This window comes from Silene latifolia, chromosome 6 (genome assembly GCF_048544455.1).
Source record: "Silene latifolia isolate original U9 population chromosome 6, ASM4854445v1, whole genome shotgun sequence".
NCBI classification, from domain to species: domain Eukaryota; kingdom Viridiplantae; phylum Streptophyta; class Magnoliopsida; order Caryophyllales; family Caryophyllaceae; genus Silene; species Silene latifolia.
Window position 1 is genome coordinate 62,200,959 of NC_133531.1, and position 8,940 is coordinate 62,209,898.

At 36.0% G+C, this 8,940-nt stretch overlaps 1 non-coding gene across 1 annotated transcript; it reads left to right on the plus strand.

The window, feature by feature from the left end:
* Positions 1-882: 882 nt before the first annotated feature.
* LOC141589150 (small nucleolar RNA R71) lies at positions 883-989 on the plus strand. The gene has a single exon (XR_012520100.1). It is a non-coding gene; the product is annotated as a small nucleolar RNA R71 (small nucleolar RNA).
* The last annotated feature ends 7,951 nt before the right edge of the window (positions 990-8,940 follow it).

An 8,940-nucleotide genomic window follows, 5' to 3' on the forward strand; every position in this document is an offset into this window, starting at 1 on the left:
CTTGTACCACTTCTCAAGTGAATGGTACTAACTGTTTCATGTCTTTGGGGATTACTTTGAGGTGGTAATTGCCCCTTTTGTCTTTGTGAGCTTGAAGATGCCAGTTGAGTCAATTGGGTTTCCAACATTTTGGTGTGAGCTAGAATGTTGTTGATGGTGGTTTCCTTTGCTTGACTATCCTTTTGCATTTGAGTGAAAAATACTTGTTGATTCTTTTGCATTTGAAGGACTGCTTTTTGAACATCAAAAACTTGGTCATTTTGTTGATTGTATGGAGATTGATTTTGGTAACCTTGGTTTTGGTTGTAAAAGGGTCTTTGATTTTGGTTTCTCATGGGAGGTGGGGTGTATGTTGTTTGAGGGTTTTGAACATTTTGGCTTTTGTATGAGAGATTTGGATGGAATTTGGTGTTTTCATTGTAATAGTTGGAATAAGGGGTACCACTCTTGTATGTTTGGAAAGCATTCACTTGTTCATTTGTTCCCCTACATTCACTTTGGTCATGTCCCAAAGTTCCACAATTCTCACATATCCCACTTGGGATTGATGAAGATGCCGTCATGGCCTTAACATGATGCTTTGGTGATTTTGAGGCTTCTTCAAGTCTAGCCATAGTCTTTTCAAACTTCAAATTGATGGTATCAATGTGAGCACTAAGTTGAGCACCCAATTGAGTAACGGAGTCCACTTCATGTTTTCCTCCTCTAGTAGCCTTGCGAGGTCTACTATATTGTGAGTTATGGACCGCCATTTCCTCAATTTTGTTCCAAGTTTGATTGTCATCAACTTCGGTGAACATTCCATTTGATCCCATGTTGAGAATGTTCCATTAATCTTCATATAGACCGTTCCGAAATTGTTATACCAAGAACCACTCGCTAAGTCCATGGTGAGGACATGAGCGACAAATTCCTTTGAACCGCTCCCAAGCTTCATACAAAGATTCTTCATCCCTTTGCTTAAAACCCGTAATTTGAGCTCTTAGCATGTTAGTCTTTTCCGGTGGGTAGAATTTTTTGTAGAAAGCTAGAGCCAACTTCTTCCAAGAATCAATTCCGAGAGTGGCCTTATCAAGGCCCTTCAACCATTGTTTCGCGGTGCCAATTAGAGAAAAAGGAAATAAGACCCATCGAATTTGGTCTTGAGTTACACCGGTTTGTGAAATCGCATCACAATAGTCACAAAAAGCCTCCATATGAGAGTGAGGGTCTTCACTAGGCATCCCCCCAAATTGGCTCCTTTCGACTAATTGGATAAATGCGGATTTGGCAATAAAATTTCCGGTTAGATGTTGTGGTGTGGGAGTACCATTGGGTAGGTTCTCCTCGGTGGGAACGGAATGTGATGAAAACTTAGGCATTGTGGGTTGATTTTGTGTTGTATTTTATGTTGGGTTCTCCTCACCTTCTCTTGCAAAAGGGTTGATGAACTCAATAGTTGGTTGAATATCTACAACCTCACCAATACCTCTCAAATTTCTTCTAGCAAGTCTTCTATTGGTTGTCAAAGTTCTTTCAATTTCACGATCAAAAGGTTACAAATCATCTTGTGACCTTCTAGACATGCAAAATATCAAACAACTCAAAAACAGTTAGAACAAACCTTGAGGAGTTTTACTTCCTCAAGGCAAAGAAAGACACAACTAATAACAATATAAGAACATCTAAATCAAGTTAACACCATTCCCGGCAACGGCGCCATTTTTGGTCGGACTATATCTTTTCGGTAACTTGTCGTTAGGAGCACCTAGACCAAAACTAAATTTATAGCTTCACAAACAACTCTACAATTAGTAAAGAGGCAAGTAAAGGTCGGATCCCAAGGGACGGGAATTGAGATGAGATTTATATTGAGACTAGTGGTGTCTTAGGGGTGTCACAATTTGGGTTGATGTAGAAGGTCACTAAACTAAATAGCAATGAAAGTAAATAAGCAAGATGAATTGAAAAGGGTTGTAAACAATTGATAAAAAGCACTAGGGTATCATGGGGTCATAGGGGAATCATGGGAATTGATCATACAAACATGTTCTCAAATTATAAGCAAGCAATTATTGTTGTGATGGATTGAGTTGGGTTATATCTTACAATCCTAGGAAAGTTTGGGTCCCGGAGCCGAATCAATTAGATTGTACAACACCTACAAGTCGACTTAGTCTCTCCTACTCAACAACATGCATGGTCTAATGAGACTCGAGTTGGTTTATGTCTTACAAGTCTCGTTGAAGAGATAGGTGATGGGTAAAAAATGCAAGGATTCATAGGCTCGCATTTCATCAAACATAATATGTGCATGAGTTGAGATCATAACAAGAAAGCAAATAAACCATGAAAGCATATTAATTTAAGCATGAATCATTCCCCATGTTGGTTTCCCCTAATTACCCATTAACCCTAGCTAGGTGACTACTCACTCATTATCATGTTGAACATGATAGCAAGGTTGTCAATCATACCAACAAAGTGAAACATGATGAATAAATGAAAGTAATTAGCAATAATTAAAAAGGGATTAAGAGACTTATACCTACTAATGATTCCAATAATAAAGCAACGAATAAAAGAAGTACTTGATGCTTGATTGAGAGGTTGTCAATCTCCCAATAATAACCCAAATAATCTTCAATTACCCAAAAATAAAGGATGAACAAAAGAGAGATTAAGGAAATAAAACTTGTATTAAAACTTGATTAATTGTTGATTACAAAACTAAAGAGAGATTTGATTGATATTAACTACTCTAAGAATTGATAAGAAGAACATGCTCTTCTAATTAAAATAATGGGGTATTTATAGTGGGGATTAGGTGTAGGAATTAGGGTTAACTAAGGGCTTAAATGACGATTAAGTCCCTACTTAGGGAAACGCCGGTATTTTTGGAAGGATGGGCATCTTTCTTGAAGCTTGAAGAAACGAAGTTGTGCTGTCTTGGGATCCGTGCGTCTTAGGCACGGGACGGCCGGATTCCTGGGTTGCTGCGCGGGCGTCTTTGGGAGAAGACGGGCGTCTTCTGGTTGCTGCTGCCCGGGCGTCTTGTAAGGAAGACTCACGGATTGTGGCTTGGTGGCCGGGCGTCTTCTTGAGAAGACGCACGGATTGTCATGCAGCGTGCTTTCTTCTTCTTTTCTTCCCTTTCCTTCATAAAATCCTTGGGGATTTCCTCGGGGATGCAAGGATCTTTTCTCATCATTGCCCATCTACTATAGTATGTACAAAGGCCTTCTAATCTTGTCTCTCCTTGATGCTTGGTCATTGAATTCAATCAATTTAGTCTCGTTTTGCCATGAAAATGCAAGGTTTGCACTCCTTTCCTACCAAGGACACAAAACCTCAAAGAATATGCAAAACAAAGAACTAAAGACAATAAATGACCCAAATATGCACTAAAAAGCATGGGAACGAGGCTAATTCGGGGACTAAATATGCTCTAATTATGGTCACATCAGTTGCCACCCAAACAGAAAATCAACCCACAGCAAAATAGTAATACCTCAAATGCAACCTGTAACGTAAAAAATGGAACACAATTAGATTTGAGGACGGATTAACATATGGTTGATGAAAGGAAAGTTATAGGTAATCCCATGTGCATAACAATAGTCATCAACAAATTACAAGCAAAAACTCAAATGGGAACAATAGGTTGTAATACGAGAATTGCAACAGAGAATCAATATCAGATTATATCTGATCTTATTACTAGCTAATACAGCTTGTCACCCTAGAGAAAGCTAAAAAAAACAAGCAAACCAAATAATTAACCCCAGCCAATGCCGATAAGCAGTTGATTCAATCAGTAAATCATAGCCATCTCAGCCGGGAAGCTAATTAAACCCATTCGTAAGTGAAGCCTGGTCTTGTACTCAGACACTCGCCCACGCCAACTATAACCATATTGACACTACAATCATATCCATCTCAGCCAGCAACTGCTGTGAACGTCACTGTAAGGTATGCCTAGGCTGCCAAAAGTAAGATCACAATGAATAATAACAAATGCACTTCCTGCCCTCTAATTAGTAGAGCTTTTGCAACCTTGGTCAAGCATAAGCCATGTTAAATGTGACAAGCCTAGCCAACAAATCAGAATGTTAAATCTGATCTTTAACCAATTCTAAATGAAAAGGGTGCACTTTAACCAAAATATTCCCATATTAAAATAGGGGGCAATTCTCATCAATAACTCCTCACATTCATCGGCAAGACTTATGGGAGAAAAGAGAGAAAAATAAAGAATCAGCAATGAAGAACATATATACATACCTCAAGATAAGTACTCCTTAACAACTTCTGGAGGTAGCCTTTCTAAAAACTTTGTCAGTATTTGCTCTCTCATTAACTCTCTTTGATTTTCAATATCTTTTTCCATGCTTTCTAACTCGGCCTTCCTCTTGAGATATTCTTCTTCCTGTTCTTTGTTTCGTCTACTCATTTCGTAGTCCATGTCTTTCCGCAAATCTTCACGTAGACTAGTTTTTAGAGACTCCAAAATTTCCCACGTTTGTGTACCATTCACCTCCTTTAACTTTTTATTAGACACGCCCCTGCCAAATAATCTACGACGGCCGTCATATTCCTTGCCCATAACACCCAAAAAGGGGTCTGGTTGGCATTCCCTATCATCAGGTACATACGTCTTCATTTCTGTCTATAATTAGACAGTCACTCGTCAAAAAAAATTATCAAAGCATCATAGTAACTATAAACATGATAGGATTGATTTACTTACTATCTTTCTTTCTTTATCGTCATACGACTCTTTGTACTTTCTTCCTGTTTTTCTTTCACGAGTATGCTCAAACATCTTAGCAAGAGAAGGTGGCTCTTTGTCTGGATTTTCATTTGTCTGTAAATTGAGCAAAAACTTTATTTATGCTTCATTTAATATTATCTACGGTTCATATAACTGATGACAGCCATTAAAATTACCAGTTCCTCTTCCTCTCGTATAACTGCAAAACTTTTTGGGCCAGCGGTGTGCATATTTTTCTGAGCTAACCGACGATCACGGTTACGAGAGCATCGCCTCTGCCCATTAGAGCAATGCATAGATAGTGAAACATACTAGTGTAATTAAAGACGATTTCTATAGCATATAAAGCTAGGCAAAAAAATTTCAGATTAAAAAAAATCGTGCTTCACGTTTTTATATGACACAGTGCATAATACATCATTCAAGAAACAATGTCCGCAAGGAAAAGTTACAAATAATTGTTTCAATAATCAATTGTGACGAATAATCAATGTCTCTCTTCCTAAAATAGACTTGTTGCCCCTCTACATCAAAATCGGAAAAGTGGTTCATATATAATTCCAAACAAGAAAAGTGGTTCATATATAAGTCCACACAATGAGGCTTAACCAAAATGGGGACTCCCATCAATGAAACAGTTAACCAATCGTATCATCTTAGATCCTATCTTAACGGGTAGTGCAACAAAAATTAGTCAAATAGAATTACCAGCAATGGTCCGACATCATATAAGCGCTTAATCCTAAAAATAAGCATGTTACTTGACGATGCTAGCTTTCATATATTTTGCTATACTTACTTAATCTATGAAATGAAAAATCCAAGGATTTAATGACACAAACACAAAAAAATAAGCTAACAAGAAATTTCCAGGGAATCCCGAATATTCAGCTATGTCTCAGAAATGGCTATTTTTTCAAAAATTATATGTTTTTCGCCTAAATTAAAGTGGTGTCTTCTAAATATTCTAAGTTGAATAAGCAATGAGTCGAGTTTGTACTGTGTAAGTTACTATTTATACTCCTGGAAAGAAGAAAAAGAAAAAGAAAAATAACCTGTCAAAGTAGATACCTAAGAGCAATCAGATAGTACTTCTCGTTGCTTTCTTTGTAGTGTTTAGCCTGATCAATTGAAACACGCAAAGCATAAGAATACATCTAAAGACTACACATCCTCCATAATGACGATCTTTGTTTTACTCTTAACTTGCTTGAACAACTGATTTGTGGCAGTCAAGTGTCATAACATGAAGAGTGGTATTGAGATAAAAATTGAGTGGAATATTCAACAAATAAGATCTTGAAATATACACATCTAAATATTAATCATAGATGAATCTATATGATGACAATTTAATGGTACTACTTGAAATCAAAAGTTTCCAAATGACCATGACACATAACACTTTTGAGTACTTGACTGTATTTTACAAGTCAGAATATATTTACAGTCAGAATATACTTACAATGAAGCAACACTTTCCTACTTTCCATGCTCATGAATTCATCAACATCAATAATACACTACCCTCGTGGCTTTACTATTTATAAATCATTGATTATTTTCTTTCATTGATGATTAACTGTGTTTTTTAAAGGTTGTCTCGATAGCTGAGGATGTCTTGAAACTTAAACAAGAGATTGACTCTGAGTTGTTAGGTGAAGAGCAGATAAGCTTTGGATTCAACATTCATTAATTAATGTTCACATTGTTAAGCTGCTACAAAGATGCTTGGATGACTACAACATAAGTAATCAAGGTAACTCAAAGTTTAATGTTGATAACAAGTTATTACAAGTTTGCAAATCAGAATAAAGAGGCTTGTTCTTTACGTCATATCTTGAGCTATACTCGGGCATTCTTTATGTTCTTTATATGTTTGGAAAGCTTGGAATGTAAGCTCAAATTGAGAGTTGGAATCATGCCTATATAAGTTATGTATTTTGAGTTATAGCTAAACAGGCTGTGCACGAAGGAATGCTCTGAAGTTCAGACTTGACCTGTCAGCAAACAAACAGTCATATCTCACAACCTAGAATTGCTTTGAAGGTGATTCAAATTGGAACTGAAAGCTAACTTATTTATCTTTCACTTGATGTATGGTGGGCACGTTGGTTCAACCTAAGGAAAGATATATGCATCCTCAAAGTTGTTGCTGGAATATGGTTGAATGCTGAATGTTGCAGACTTGACCTGATAGCATTCAAACGTCAATTTCTAGAATTCTAGGCATCCTATGGGGTTGATTCTTGTTGGAGAGGATAGCTAACATCTTTAGCTTTCAAATGAGATATCATTAGCATTCATACTCATCCTGAGTCAAGAGTTATAGGTACTGCGAATTAGGTCTGATTTTGAATGTTATTGTAAATGGTCTATTTTATACTGAAGAGAAACAAGGGTAATTCTGTCTTTGAAATTCCCCAAAGCAGCACATCCAAATAATAATATTGATTCTAAAAAGGTCCTTATGGCATGAATTGATGAACGACAATCCTATAATATATGTTCAATAAACTAAGATCAATATTGGGTATGCAAAAAATGTTCTGCTAATCTCAATCCTAGATTAAGTAATTAATTTATTAGGCGAAAGTATAGTTTGACAAGTATCAAGTTACGAGAGCTACTATCAATCGATCTATACACAAACATAGACAAGATGAATACACAAACATAAACAAGAGCAACTGTAATATGATACTCCCTGCATCACAAATTTTATTGCCCTTGTCTTCTATAATTAATTATTATCCTCTTTCAAAGTCTAGCGTATATAAACAAATTTGTGTATCTATTGATCGACCCTTGAGGAAAAAAGCCTATAAATAATTCGGTTGTATCCTGATGGCTACTGTAAATTCACAAAAGCGAGAATCAAATATAAACACACACACAAAAAAGAATACATATAAAAACTCAGCCCTTCCTGCTTGTGACCTCTCACAACTCTCTCCTACTTGTCCTCCCACTTGCCCCTATGTCTCACCTCACAAACTTGTGACAAATTTTGTCCGTCACAAATGAAAATTTGTAATAAAGACTAGCCATCCTCCATAATAATTACCTTTATTTTACTCTTAACTTGTTATCATAACATGAAGAGTGCCATTTAAATCGCAATCCCAAAACAAGTGAATTTTGACTATCGTCTTTCGACTTATATACACAAATGGACACAATCCACACATCTCCAGAAATAATTTAAGGCTTTCAACAAACTTTCCTCTCAAAATTCCTTTCCATTTCTTTCAAAATTCATTCATACACCTAACTTCATACTGAATGTTTAGCTCCATCATAAGCTTGAGTTTTTTCCACTACCATAAATCAATGCTACTCATATAAGTATGGATTTTTGAAAGGGAAATAATAACGTGTTTTGTTAGCAATGCAACACTCCTACCTATAACAATTAGATATGTACAAAGAAGGGGAATAAGTAGGATTAGAGTAGGATTATCGGTGTTAATTACAGAAATTAGATTATACGGATTACTTAAACCTACACCAAATATTACCACTGTTGTTTCAAAGAAGAGACATTATAAAAAAAATTCAAAGATTGAAAATGGACTATCATGCCTATAGACAGAATCACAGAATACCAACAATTTATGACAGTCAAGTGTCGTAACACGAAGAGTGACATTAGAATAGACAGGTCATTACTCCATTATCAAACATTAAATTGTTCGACCATCGCCTACACTTTAGTTGGGCATGCTTATACCTTAAACAATAAGTCTCCCTAAAGGAAGCACTGTCCGTCTTCAAGTACATAACACTTGTGTATATAATAATGCATAGCAAAAGACAACATATTTGTCTTATATAAAAATGCCATGACAATTGACCCGTCTTTAAGTTTAAGATAAATATTACCGTCTTAAATAGGAATTTGTGATAAAGAGACCATACATCGACATTTAACTCTAGAGTAGGTGTGTATGTCCTTCACAAAATAGTACACTACTTAATCATATCCGTGGTTTTGTATTGATAAATCCACTGCCCCAAACACAATATATATGTGATAATCTTGCTGGTACAAGTAGAGTAATTGTATAATTTCAACTAAGTATTACCACTGATGTTTCAGATAAGAGAAATGGTAAAAAAATAATTCATTTGAAAAAAATTGATATAGGAGTAACATACCTATGGCTATGGACATAATACCAATG